The following is a 15,497-nucleotide window of genomic DNA, read 5'->3' on the forward strand; positions in this document are numbered from 1 at the left end:
AACTTCCCTTAATACTCACCTTTCACTGTCCTGGCCTACCTCTGAACTTGTATGTGTCCTGTGTTTCTCCCCAATCTTCTTTCATGCCGTCTTTTAACTCACCTTGTCCATGAGACATACTTGCTGCTCCCGCAACTATATTCTCATCAAATTGCTGTCTAACCAACCTCCCTTCCCTGCGCCGTGCCTCCCCACCACCGCACCCCACCCCCCCACCCCCCGCCCCCCCATGTTAGCTGATATTGCTAATAGCTTCCTCTCCAACAGGCCCTTTCCTCTCCCTTGTCATCATTTTCCCTTTGGCACCTCTATTCTACACCACCACCCCCGTCCCGCCACCTACAATCTCCCTACTCTCTCCAATGTCAGTGAACTAGTTACCACCCTTGGAATCCATGCCCATCATTTCAATCATTTCCTATTTGAACACCTCTAAACATATTGGTGCCACAGTGCTGAAATGGCTATTTCCAAAGTCATAGATGACATCCTGTGTGAATAACCATGGTGAACTTCTTCCTCATCATTCTTGACCCATATGTTTATAGACTTAGTGTTAACTAAATTATCTTCCACGTATGCCTGTCCGTTGTCATCCAGCTGGGTTGGGCTGCCCTCAGCTGGTTCCATTCTTAAAAGTCCTGGAAATACTCAGCAAGCTTGGCAGCATCTTTGGAGAGAGGAACAAGAGTGAAACATTTCAGGTTGGTAGTCATCAGTCAGTTCTAATGGTGGATTGCAAAGACATAAGAACAAGGACAAAGAAAAGTACAACACAGGAACAGATCCTTTGGCCTTCCAAGCCTGGTGCCTAAACTAAACTAAAACCTTCTGCCCTTACTTGGTCTGTATCTCTCTATTCCCTCCCTATCCATGTAGCCATCCAGGTGCATCTTAAATGTTGCTAATGTTTCTAACACCTCCTTTATTAGCACATTCCAGGTACCCAACACTCTGCATGAAAAACCTGCACCATACATTTCCCCCTCTCACCTTGAACCTGTTCCCCTTGGAATTGACACTGTCACCCTTAGAAAAAGCCTCTGACTACCCATCCTGTCTGTACCTCTCATAATTTTGTAGACTTCTATCAGGTCTCCCCACAGCCTTCGTCTTTCCAGTGAAAAAAATCCTAGTTTATTCAACCTCTCATAGCCAACACCCTCAAGACTAGGCAACATCCTGATAAACCTTCTTTGCACTCTCTCCAAAGCTTCCACACCCTTCTGGTAGTGTGGTGACCAGAACTGTGTGCAATATTCCAAATGCGGCTGAACCAAGGTTTTATATAACTGCAATATGATTTCCCAATTCTTGTACTCAGTGCCCTGTCTGATGAAGGCCATATTCTTTCTTAATCACCTTGGCCACCTGTGTTGCCACTTTTCGGGAAATGTGATTTGATTTGACTTATTATTGCTGTGTGTATTGGTAAACAGTGAAAAGTATTGTTTCTTGCACGCTATACAGACAAAGCATACCATTCGTAGGGAAGGAAAGGAGAGGGTGCAGAATGTAGTCATACAGTCATAGAGGTTTACAGCATGGAAACAGGCCCTATGGCCCAACTTGTCCATGCCACCTTGTTTTTAACCGTTAGGCTAATGTTGTAACTAGTGTTCCAGTCATAGCAAGAGTGTAGAGAAAGATCAACTTAATATGATGGTAGGTCCATTCGAAAGTCTGATGGCAGCAGGGAAGAAGTTGTTCTTGAGTCAGTTGGCATGTGATTTCAGACTTTTGAATCTTTTTCTGATGGATGAAGGTGGAAGAGAGAATGTCAGGATGCATGGGGTCCTTGATTATGCTGACTGCTTCTCTGAATTTTTTGAAACAAATCATTGCCCACACCTCTGAAGCTGGCCAAAGCAATTAATTAACCTGCACGCCCAGATCCCTCTGTATGTTAATGTTCTTAAAGGTTCTGCCATTTACAGTATAATTCACACCTAAATTTTACCCTCCAAAATGTATCACCTTGCATTTGTCCAGATTAAACTCCATCTGCCATTTCTGTGCCCAAGTCTCCAGTCTATCTATGTCCTGCTGTATCCTCTGACAATCCCCAGCACTATCAGCAGCTCCACCGATACTCGTGTCAGCCGCTAATCAGACACCCCACATTTTCCTCCAGAGCACTTATATATTCTATAAACAACAGAGGTCCCAGCGCTGACCCCTGCGGAACACCACTAGCTACAGGTCTCCATTCTGAAAAACACCCTTCCAACGCTACTTTCCATCTTTTATAACCAAGACAGTTCTGTATCTACCTAGCCAGCCCACCCCAAATCCCAAATGCAGTTGGAAATGTTCATAGTTCAACACAATGGTTTATGGCCTAGTAAAGGTCAGGTGCTATGGTTCAAGTCAGAAACTCCAAAGTGTTAAATGAAGTCTGCCTGGATCATAAGTTTTGCATCTTGAATTTGGCCGGGATAAGCATATGTTTCACATCAGGTATGATTTAAATGACCCACTAGGGAGCTTTTATCAAACAAAGTTTATTTAAGAATATTGTTAACACGTACAGTGAGAAAATTAGCAAGAACTTTTATCAATTACAAACGAGAAACAGGACAACCACTATAATGTATAACCCATAAAAAATTATCTAATGTGCTCCAGTTAAAACCAAAACCTTCCATAAACAAAGCCCTTTAAACAAGTTTAACATAGCAAAGACTAATGCCCACGTGATAGTGGAAATTGAGTCCTTTGGTTGAAGACTGCAGTCCTGTGGATTCACTCAGAATAAGTTAAAGACAAAACAGCTCCTCAGAATCCCAGAGAGAGACTCTCTGGTCAAGGTACCAATTTTAGTGAAGGAAGGTAATACCTTTCTTTCAGATAACCAGCAGAATTTCCAAAATAACTGGCAGAGAGAGAGACTCCTGTTCTGATTGTTTTCCCTGTTAAAACCCAACTCTAGCTACAGCCAAACACAAAATTAAACCTTAAGCTCACTGACAAAAAACTGTCCAAAAGTGCATGACCGTTCTCCTAACAATGCAGGAATGTAAAATGTAATCCCAGACTAAACACAAACAACCCCATTTAAACCACTTAAGTAGCAATAAAAGGACATTGCCTGTCAAGCTGGCAACAATGACATCACTCAGGCTGTGAGCTAAGAAACTAATGAAACTGAGAGCTACAGAAATCATGAGTTAATAAAACCTTTCTTAAAGGTACACTATCATCAACAAGATTAAGGTGACAGTTGGTGTTTAGTCCGGAAGAGAGGACATAAATAATCTGGGAAAGAATAGCAACAAGAGTAAATCTGTGACAGCAATGCCACTGAGAAGGTGAAAATGTTGGGATGTGTTAGGAATGAGAGAAAAAAGGAACAGGACATGGGAGAAGAGTGATATATCATTAATAGGGAAACAGAGGGAGAAATTCTCTCAAAAAGAGTTCTAAGCACTGCATTTGCAGGAAAAATGGTGTAAATCCCGATTGTTTTCTCAGTGGGACTTGAATCTCCCACACTCTGTGCAAACAGAGGTCACAATTGTAACTATCATTAAAAGCTCGGGGGGCTGGGCCTATTCACACTGCAGGCTGATAGTTCCAGGTCTCTGCACATTTGCAGTGGTCTCTATTTGTCATCCTCCAGGTCACTGGCCAGCCCAGGAATCTGCAGTGCTGCCCCTGGGCATGGGAATTTTGCCCCTTGGGCAGTGCCAATAGGCACAGGCTGGCACTGCCAGAGTGCCCGTGCACAGGGGGCACCATCCTCCTGCCGCCTGCCCCCTTGGGGAGGCCCCAATTGCCCGCCCTTCACTCCAACAGGGTCTTCGGCTAGTCCCCAAAAGTGGGGATCAACTCTAAACCCCCCCGGAGTGAAATACTCCTGGTGGGGTGGGAGATGCTATTGGGCCTGGAGAATTCAGCCCCACGCCCAATAATCACATTTAAATTACACATAAAATTGATTAAAATGACTTACCTGGTGTTCCCACCGGTTTCCAGCATGATTCCAACCGTGCCAGATATCCAGCGGTGGGGGATTCACATGCGCCAGGAAAGCATGCGCAAATCCCGTGAATCATCGCACACGCGTATCTCATGGCCCGACGCGCCAAAACATTAGCAGGTTGGAATGGGACAATCCACCCACAGTTACTGACCTTTAAAAATTACTACGACAATTTTACCTAACTCCTACAAACTTCAGATGTCTGAGTATTTCTGGTGGACCTACGTGTGTGATAAAGAGCACTGAAACCTGGGATTTTGAGTATCCACCCACAGGAACCTTGTGATTTGCATATTATTCCGACATTGGCAAAGATACTTTGACATTAAAAAGTTGAAGAGGGGACAAACATTCAGTTGTTTAAAATAGGATTGTCGCTGAGGGGATTTTATTGTTCTGTATTTAAAATGGAATATCTTTGTGATCAAGTTTCTGATGTATAAAAAACATCGCCAGCTTTTCATAGTAGAAAAAGCCATCATGTGACATTTTTGAATATGGTAGCTGCAAAGAAAAGCTAACCAGTTAAAAGCAATTCCTACCCAAATGTGAAGTTGATGTATCAAATGCTGTGACTAAATCAAACTCAAGATGTGGAGATGCTAGCATTGGACTGGGGTAGACGCGGTAAGAAGTCTCACAACACCAGATTCAAGTCTAACAGGTCTATTTGGAATTACAAGCTTTCGGAGCGCTGCTCCTTCATCAGGTGAATCACTCACCTGGTGCAGGAGCAGCACTCCGAACGCTCGTGATTCCAAGTAAACCTGCTGGAATTTAACCTGGTGTTATGAGACTTCTTACTAAATCAAATTCAAATAACATGTTAATGGATACTCCACTGTATTCAGATATTCACTCTTTGAGTGATGGAAATGATTATGATCGACCATCTAAAATGGTTTAATTTGGACGTAAACCAATTCACCAAATTCAGAATGTGTTTGATGGAAATATCGTGCTGGCAATCACATGTAACTGGCCATCAATCTAAATCTGGAAGTCAAAACTATGGTGCCCATGGAATGTATGATTTGTCTTTCCTTTTGCTCTCTAAGCTCTGGTATTGGAATCACTGACATGCTAGATTGTGAGCTTTACCAATAGACACTTTGCATCAAGAAAAGAGTCTCACTGGATCTGTACATGTAGTGAATCCCCACTTATAGAGCTTTATTGGCCTGTTCCATAGCAGGAGATCTAAACAGATAGCCCATGTGGAAAGAACTCTTCCAAGGCCAGTGTCCCTTCACCATAGTTAGATTTATTTACATTGTAAGCAACACTCGGACATTTACTTCCCCATACAGAGTATAAACCCGGATGGCCAGTAGCCCGGACACTCCACATTATGTACACATGCATGGCAAGCCTTAATCAGGGACCTTGTATTCCAAGAGGTCCACATCGTGGATCTTGTTAAAGTCATTACGCATGTGAAGATACCCTCGTGGATAAACTTTGCTGGAAGTGCGTGGAGAAGATTTCAGGAATTTATGAGAATGAAAGAATCATGTGCACAATATATAGCAATGAATGAGAATTGCCGCTGGTATTTGATACTCCTCCCCCTCATCAAATGGGCCACATGAGATGATTCAATTTCTCATGAAAAAGACATTTACATAATTTAAAAATAAAATTTCACGTCTTCTTCAAACTCATGCAAACACAGACATTTCTATGATGCTAATCATATAGTCACTGTAACAATGAGGCAAAAGAGTACAGTTCCAACGATATTCTACAGTTTATTTGTTGGTGTCTCAAGTGGGCTTACGTTAAGACAATGAAGTTATCATGAAAATCTCCTAGACACCACATTCCAGCACCTGTTTGGATACACTGACGGAGAATTCAGCATGGCCAACGCAGCTAACCAGAATGTCTTTCAGACTGTGGGAGGAAACTGGAGCACCTGGGGAAAACCCATGAGGACACGACTTCTAATTTGTGACTGAAAGAATCCTGTGCATGGGCACATCAAATGGTGTCAATGGGAGAAGGGGTAGAGGCAGTACAACTGGTCCAATCGTCTTGTGAATAGTAGAATATAACCGTAGATGTCAAAAATCTGGTGTAATTGGTGGCGTTCTTGGATCTAATATGTCTCTCTTGTGGGGACCTTGAATTGGATTCAGATTGAATTGATTTTTGGAGCAAGTAAAGAGATGAATTAAAATCTTGCCCCGTCCATTTTGCGCATTGGCTTTGTAACTCTGAGAAAGGAACAAAATATTAAAGTAAAATTAAGAATATTTTATTTATCACAGCCTCTCAGTAAATCACCATGAACTGTACTTACATTGACATGTAGTTGTTAGCTTTAGAAAGAGCATGGATGTACTGAGCGGCATTTACACTACCAATTTAATTGTTTTCGTAAGACAGCAGGAATGGTTTTGTTAACCAAACGCAATCATTGTGCTTTAATTACTACAATAGCTAGTGCCATTTTTTGAATGAATGGTTTCACTTGATTCTTTCCCTGAAAGCAAAACCCACCGGTAATCAATCTCACTGATAGAGAAATGCACTAAACTTCATAAGAAATCTGAACCATAACCTTCTTTTTGTGGCTTAGACATTTGCCAAAACCCATTTGATTTGAGTTGGAGGTGAACAGCGGGTGTTTTGTTGAGAAGATTACAATGATGAGGCGTAGAATTTTTGAGGTTTGGAGCAGAGGCAGACAGGGCCTGGGAAAACCACAACTGGCTGACTGCCGATTTTCCAGCCTCAACCTTTATGGCCAAGTTTGGCTCAAGGCCATCAAGGCTTCCCTGCAAACATGGGGCAGACAGCTAGTTGGGTTCAATAAGAGCTTTGTTAAACCTAAGTTGGAAGTTGACTGGGATTTTTCTGACATGATTGAGGGTGGAGTAATGATGCATTGGGGGAGACACGGCACGGTGGTGGGGAAATGGTGGTAGGTGGTGAGTGGTGGGGGGGTTGGAGGAAAAGTGTTTGGATTAGATCAACTGCCTGGTGGTGAATACCCAGTAATGAGCTGAGGTGCCAGCATTCTAGATAGGCCTAAGGCATTCGCTAATACCTATCTGTGTGGGGATGCAGCCATAGGCTGCCCTGCAGAGAAGCTCCCTCTGCCTCAGTGGTGGTCATGTTTATTTCTCTACTTTTTCAAGGGGGCCAGAGCAGCTCCTCTGATGCATGATGGCCTCTGGTTGTCCACTGGCTTTGAGAAAGCACTCGCTGCCCTTAATTGGACAGAAAATCTGTCTCTGCGCCAATTAAGGGGATGTCCAGGTCAAAATTCCAATGAGTGGTTCTACGCTGAAGGTGGGTTTTGGAACCTGGAAACAGACCCTTGTTTCCCTCAAAGCACCCTCCCAAAAGGGGCAAATCATGTAATGGCTCCTCTTGCTAGATTCTCCGGCCAAAACATGATTTGCACCGAGGCGCACGGGGTTAAAGAATCACCCCCAGTGAATGAAGGGAGATCAAATTAAAAAAAGGAGGTAGACAAAAGGCAGGTAACTATAGGCTGGTTAGCTTAACTTCTGTAGTAGGGAAAATGCTTGAATCTATTATCAAGGAACAAATAGCGATACATCTGGATATAAATTGTCCCATTGGTAAGATACAGCATGAGTTCATGAAGGGAAGTTCATGTTTGACTAATTTGGTGGAATTCTTTGAGAAAATTACATGTGCAGTGGACAATGGGGAACCTGTGGATGTGTTGTATCTGGATTTCCAGAAGGCATTTGATAAGGTGCCGCACCAAAGACTGCTACATAAGATAAAAGTGCACAAAGTTACAGGTAATGTATAGCATGGATAGAGGATTGGTTAACTAACAAAAAGCAAAGAGTGGGGGTAAATGGGTGTTTTTCTGGCTGGCGATCAGTGACTAGTGGTGTGCCTCAGGGATCAGTGTAGGGATGGCAACTGTTTACGATTTACATAGATGATTTGGAGTTGGCGACCAAGTGTAGTGAGTCAAAATTCGCAAATGACACTAAGATGGGTGGAAGCGCAAAGTGTGCAGAGGTTGTGGAAAGTCTGCAAAGGAATATAGATAATCTAAGTGAGTGGGCGAGGGTCTGGCAGATGAATATAATGTTGGTAAATGTGAGGTCTTCCATTTTGGGTAGGAAGAACAGCAAAATGGACTATTCTTTAATGGCACAAAATTGCAGCATGCTGCTGTGCATAGGGACCTGGGTATCCTTGTGCAGGTTTCTAAGGAGTTGGTTTGCAGGTGCAGCCTGCCTTTTGTCTACCTCCTTTTTTTAACTTGATCTCCCTTCATTCACTGGGGGTGATTCTTTAACCCCGTGCGCCTTGGTGCAAATCATGTTTTGGCCGGAGAATCTAGCGAGAGGAGTCATTACATGATTTGCCCCTTTTGGGAGGGTGTTTTGAGGGAAACAAGAGTCTGTTTCTAGGTTCCAAATCCACCCTCAGCGTAGAAATTCCACTTAAGAAAGCAAGTGGAATTTTGTCCTTCATTGCTAGAGGGACTGAGTTTAAAAACAGTGAGATTATGTTGCAGTTGTATAAGGTGCTAGTGAAGCCACAGCTGGAGTACTGTGTACAGTTTTGATCTCCTTATTGAGAAAGGATATACTGGCACTGGAGGGAGTGCAGAGGAGATTCACTAGGTTGATTCTGGAGTTGAGAGAGTTGGCTGAGAGACACTGAGTAGACTGGGGCTAAGCTCAATGGAATTCAGAAGAATGAGGGGAGACCTTATAGAAATATGTAAGATTATGAAAGGAACAGATAAGATAGAAGCAGGGAAGTTGTTTTCACTGGCAGGTGAAACTAGAACACCTCCCCTCCCCTCAAAATAAGGGGAATCAGATTTAGGACTGAGTTAAGGAAGAACTTCTTCACTCAAAGGGTTGTGAATCTGTGGAATTCCCTGCCCAGTCAAGCAGTTGAGGCTACCTCATTGAATGTTTTTAAGGCAAGGATAGATACATTTTTGAAGGAATTAAGGGTTATGGTGAGTGGGCGGAAAAGTGGAGCTGAGTCCACAAAAAGATCAACCATGATCTTATTGAATGACGAAGCAGGCTCGAGGGGCCAGATGGCTTTACTCTTGCTCCTAGTTCTTATGTTTTTAAATTCTAATTTCATTTTAGCTGTTTATTTTCGTGGTAGCACAGCTATAAGAAAAAAGTTATTTCCCCTTTTTTTTAGCTAGTGTTCCATTTTACAGTAGACAAGACCAGTTCAGACCAGGCTTTTTATTTCTCCCTTTGTCTTGTCTTTTTCCCTACTGGGTCAGAGTCTATGTATACTGTTAATGTAACTCCTGACTCTATACAAATTGTTCAAACAAACATGATAGTAGGAGCCTCTTTGTTCTGCTGGTAAAGTCCATTGTCCACTCTGGTTTTTAAAGCTGTATATAGACATTGGGTGGGATTTTCCGGCTGCACTCACCCAAGGTCGGAAAGTCCATCCAAGATCCACTACAATTCCCATGGAGGGTGGGATGGGAAAATTCTGCCCATTGAGTGAGTTTCTGGCTTAGGGTGACCCTCAAACTGGACAACTGATAGAATTTTGAATGGAATCGGTTGTTATTTTTAATTGGTTTAGAAAGAAATGTATTTAATTTTATATTTGTCTGATCTCATAAATTATTCATATTTTGCTTGAATCTGAAGGGTTTTTTGAAATAAAAGGAATATGAACCTAAGTTGTACGATGATAAGTTTTTAGTAATGCTCACAGCTCCCCTGTTTTTATTCCTGAACATGTTTTGATGTTGGTTCCTGTTTTATTGGCCTGCCCAGAATAAGTGCAAATATGAACAGGCCATGTCCAACTACTTGTGCCAGAAACCTGCAACCTCGTCCGTGAGTGGGATTCTCTGGTGGCGCTGCAGTGAATGGAGTTTTGGCTAAATGCCAAATTCACCATTCTCGCTGGCAGTGGGGACAGGTACAGGCATGCTCGAAGAATCCATCTGTAATTACTTCAATCAGGCCATTGAGGTTGGCCTATTGGAATATGAACTCTCTGATTAAGGGATCAATTGATGGGTTAATCATGGAGTCTTTTCCTTGTATTTAACTGGGAATGTTAGTTCCTCTGGCACTCCCGAAGGTAGACTGCTAGCACTCTGTGCACTGCCATTGCAATTGTAAATAAAGGGATTTTGGTGAATGGACTTCTGCCTCAGAAGACTTAAAACACCATTCTTGGTTTATTTTGGTGTGAGAACATAAGAACATAAGAAATAGGAGCAGGAGGAATGGGATGCTGGCCTTCATAGCGAGGGGGATTGAATATAAAAGTAGGGAGGTCTTGCTGTGGCTGTATAGGGCATTGGTGAGGCCGCAGCTGGAGTACTGTGTGCAGTTTTGGGCGCCGTACTTACGCAAGGATATTTTGGCCTTGGAGGGAGTGCAGAGGAGGTTTACTAGGCTGATGCCGGTGTTGAGGGGGTTGAGCTATGAGGAGAGGCTGAATAAACTAGGCTTGTACTCGTTAGAGTTTAGAAGAATGAGGGGAGATCTCATTGAGACGTATAAGATGATGAATGGGATGGATAGGATAGAGGTGGAGAGACTCTTCCCGCTCAGAAAGGATAGTAGGACTAGGGGGCACAGCCTCAAGTTAAAGCGGGGGCAGTTTAGAACAGAGTTGAGGAGGAACTTCTTCACTCAAAGGGTGGTGAATCTCTGGAATTCTCTGCCCGTTGAAGTGGTGGAGGCTGCCTCGCTAAATATTTTTAAGACGTGGGTTGATGGGTTTTTGATAAGAGAGGGGATTAAGGGTTATGAGGAGAGGGCGGGAATGTGGAACTGAGCCACGACAGATCAGCCATGATCTTATTGAATGACGGGGCAGGCTCGAAGGGCTAGATGGCCTACTCCTGCTCCTATTTCTTATGTTCTTATGTTCTTATGAGTAGGCCATCTAGCCCTTCGAGCCTGCCCCGCCATTCAACAAGATCATGGCTGATCTGAAGTGGATCAGTTCCATTTTCCCGCTTTCTCACCATAACCCTTAATTCCCTTGTCTATCAGAAGCCTATTTACCCATGACTTAAATATATTCAGCGAGGTAGCCTCCATCACTTCAATGGGCAGAGAATTCCAGAGATTCACCACCCTTTGAGTGAAGAAGTTCCTCCTCAACTCCAATCTAAACTGCCGCCCCCCCTTATCTTGAGGCTGTGCCCTCTAGTTCTGCTATCCTTTCTAAGCAGGAAGAATCTCTATCTCTACCCTATCCATCCCCTTCATTATCTTATATGTCTCTATAAGATTTGAAGGTTGACACCTGCCGTGCGATTGCTGAAAGCTCAGTCTTATTCAGTTCAACACAGAGGAAGTGACAAAATAGAGCTTTGAAGAAATATCAAGCACTGTCAGGAGCTTCGGGATGTTTTTGTTCTGTACCACTAGAGGAACTATAAACAGTGTCAACATTCGTTTCATTTTTTGTTGGCTCCTTTTTTCCCTCTGGTTTCATTCTTTACTCTTTGGGTGGCACAGTGGTTAGCATTGCTGCCTCACAGCACCAGGGAGCCCAGTTCGATTCCTGGCTTGGGTCACTATCTGTGCAGAGTCTGCACGTTCTCCCTGTGTCTGCATGGGTTTCCTCCGGGTGCTCTGGTTTCTTCCCACAGTACAAAGCTGTGCAGTTTGGTGAATTGGCCTTGCTAAATTGCCTCTTGGTGTCAGGGGCACTAGCTAGAATAAATGCATGGGGTTATGGGGATAGGGCCTGGGTGGGATTGTGGTCAGTGCAGACTCGATGGGCCGAATGGCCTCCTTCTGCACTGTAGGGTTCTATGATTCTTTAATTTTATATTGGGTTGGCTGATCTGAAACCTCATCGAGACACCTTCTTCATTTCTTTTCCTGTCCCACTACCACTCCAAAAAAAATTTGTTTTTGTACCATGAAACATTTGTCAGTTACTCTCTCCTGGCCTCCACCCTAACTCTGACCTTCTCTTCCCTTCTTCTTCACCCTCCCCCCAAAAAAGACTCATTTGATTTCTATGTTTCTTCAGTTCTGATGAGAGGTCATTACCCTGAAACGTTAACTCTTTTTCTCTTGACAGGTACGCCCTGATCTGCTGAATATTTCCAATATCTCTTCATCACATTTCATGTTTCTCCTTTGGTTTTTGTTCTCAATGGGGAAATAAAAATACTCATAGAATCATCGAATCTACAGTGCAGAAGGAGGCCATTTGGCCCATTGAGCCTGCACCGACAACAATCCCACCCAGGTCTTAGCCCACAACCCACATAGTCACCCTTCTAGTCTCCCTGGCACAAAGGGGCAATTTATCATGGCAATTTATCAACATCTTTAGACAAGGGAATATGGAATATGGAAGACGGACAAATTTCTAAGATTTCCTTGCTTCAGCCCTTGTTGGTATGACAATTTAGATCATTTTTAGTACTTTTAATCAACAATTATATCATTGTGGGTAAAATCTTATAAGGATGCACTTTCAACCATTAATATTGTTGAACTTGTCAAATGTTCCTGACTCATCAAACTTTGCAAATAATTTTTAGTTCTTTTCAATACAGAAGAAGAACATTCACTGGAAGCATTTGTGAAAGATATTATTCACAATATTACTACATTTGGAAAGGTTACATTCAAACCATAACTTACAAGTCTGTACAAATCAGCTGGTGATCTTGAAGCACAGAGCTCATCATTACCGATGAAATTAATTACTTCCTTCACTTCATCTTCTAAAAGAGTTGTGTCTATGTCTGCCCGCTAGAATTCAGTTTATTTCTTACTTCAGTGGCTCTTAGCAATCTCATCCAAACATTCTGTCAAAAAGAATTGTAAACTAATTCAACAGATTTCTTCAGAGATTCACGTCTACTCTGCAACTGCACTATTATTTTGACAGTTTCAATCTTCCCTTTCCCATTTAAAGTGATTTCATTGTCTCTAGTTTCATCAAAAAGTAATATCTAGCTCACTGCTGCGTTGTCTGAAATTAAAGCTATTTTGCTGCACACCTGCCTGTGACATGTCGCTGATGACAGCAGGCCACCAGCATCAACAGCCCACTCAGATCATTTAGGCTTTGAGGTACACACACTTTCCAGCTGACACCGTAGAAACCAGGCATGACAAATGTGCACAAGGACAGTTTACAAACTTACTCTTGGTGAAAATGAATGTAAAATAGTTTCACAGATGTTGGCGAGTTGATGATGTAACAAAACCACCTACATGCCACAGCTTTTTGCATTGGGGTTAAACCTCAGTCCTTCTTGCAAAGGAAAAACAAATTGCTTCCTGGTGAAGTCATTTACAGTCTCTTCGCTTCGTGAGGCCCAGAGGGAGCTGTAACATTGCTACATATCGCTCGGCATGACGCAGTTCAGTCCAGGCCCACACATTCATTCAGAGGGGAAGTGTCTTGCTCATGTCTACCAATAAGTGAGGAATTTGGCTTGGGGATTATAATGAATAATTCTCAAAATGCTTTGCAAAATGGCCTGGGGCGACCGTTATATGCAAAAACACAGTACTGCTACTTAGCACGAGCAGTGTCCCATTGGCAGCAGTGAGCCAGAGGATCTAATTCATTGTTTTGGTGGTGGTGTGTGAGGAAGGAATCTTGGCAAGTACAGCAAGAGAGTTCTCTCCTCTAATTCTGAAAAGCGCCAAGGAAAATTATGCTTTTTTTAAGTTTTACGTTTATTTATTAGTAGAACAATAGAACCATAGAAAATTTACAGCTCAGAAACAGACCTTTTGGCCCTTCTTGTCTGCGCCAAACCATTTTTTGCCTAGTCCCACTGACCTGCAATTTGACCATATCCCTCCACACCCCTCTCATCAATGTAGCTGTCCAAGTTTTTCTTAAATGTTAAAAGTGACCCTGCATTTACCACTTTATCTGGCAGCTCATTCCACATTCCTGCCACTCTCTGTGTGAAGAAGCCCCCCCCTCCAGTATTCCCTTTAAACTTTTCTCCTTTCACCCTTAACCCATGCCCTCTGTATTTTTTTCTCCCCTAGCCTTAGTGGAAAAAGCCTGCTTGCATTCACTCTATCTATGCCCATCAAAATCTTATACACAAATCTTATAGTGTTGTGAATAGGCTTACATTAACACCGCAATGAAGTTACTTCGGAAATCCCCTAGTCCCCATACTCTGGTGTCTGCTTGGGTACGCTGAAAGAAAATTTATTATGGCCAATGCACCTAACATGTCTTTCAGACTGAGAGAGCAAACTGGAGCAGCCTGAGGAAACCCATGCAGACAGTGGGGTGGGGTTGGGAGGGGAGGTGGTGTAGAATGTGCAGACTCCACAAAGGCAATGATTTAATAGCTGCTTGAACAGGCAGGCAAGGCACATTTTAACAATTTACTGAAATGTGGCTTCTCTGATCAAACGTCACTGCTGTAGTGTTGTGCGTGACTGTCAGATTTAGGTCTGACGTTTGGCTCAATTAGCCCAATTTTCTCCACAAACGGGGCCACAATGACTCACAAAAGTTCAATACTTAGCATCAGACGAGCAAAAGGAGAGAGGAAGTTAGAAACTGCAATGTTTCCCGGAAGGAAGGTGAAGTGGCCCAAGCAATGACTAAAGCTTATTGTGCAACCTCTGGATTGTAGCAGACTCAGCAGAAATTAGAGATCATTTCAGGGCTGTCTTTATGCTGTCAAAACAACCATTCATTTTGTCACAAAATGCAACTTAGGTTTCAGAGATTTCCACGAATTGCATCCTGGAATAGAGAATCCCTACAGTGCAAAAGGAGGACATTTAGTCTGTCGAGCCTGCACTGATTCTTCCCCAGGCTTATCCCATAACGCCACTTATTTACTGCACTAATCCCCCTATACATCTTGTGACACAAAGGGGCAATTTAACATCACCAATCAATCTAACCAGTGTATCTTTGAAGTGTGGGTGGCACCTGAGAAAACAAACGCAAGGATATTTTGGCCTTGGAGGGAGTGCAGAGGAGGTTTACTAGGCTGATACCAGAGTTGAGGGGATTGAGCTATGAGGCGAGGCTGAATAAACTGGGCTTGTACTCGTTAGAGTTTAGAAGAATGAGGGGAGATCTCATTGAGACGTATAAGATGATGAATGGGATGGATAGGATAGAGGTGGAGAGACTCTTCCCACTCAGAAAGGACAGTAGGACTAGGGGGCACAGCCTCAAGATAAAGGGGGGGCGGTTTAGAACGGAGTTGAGGAGGAACTTCTTCACTCAAAGGGTGGTGAATCTCTGGAATTCTCTGCCCGTTGAGGTGGTGGAGGCTGCCTCGCTAAATATTTTTAAGACGTGGGTTGATGGGTTTTTGATAAGAGAGGGGATTAAGGGTTATGGGGAGAGGGCGGGAATGTGGAACTGAGCCACGACAGATCAGCCATGATCTTATTGAATGGCGGGGCAGGCTCGAAGGGCTAGATGGCCTACTCCTGCTCCTATTTCTTATGTTCTTATGTTCAGACAGGGAGAATTTGCAGACTCCACCTAGACAGTGACCCAAGGCCAGAATTGAACC

Source organism: Carcharhinus amblyrhynchos, chromosome 25 (genome assembly GCF_965287045.1).
Source record: "Carcharhinus amblyrhynchos chromosome 25, sCarAmb.v2.hapA, whole genome shotgun sequence".
NCBI classification, from domain to species: domain Eukaryota; kingdom Metazoa; phylum Chordata; class Chondrichthyes; order Carcharhiniformes; family Carcharhinidae; genus Carcharhinus; species Carcharhinus amblyrhynchos.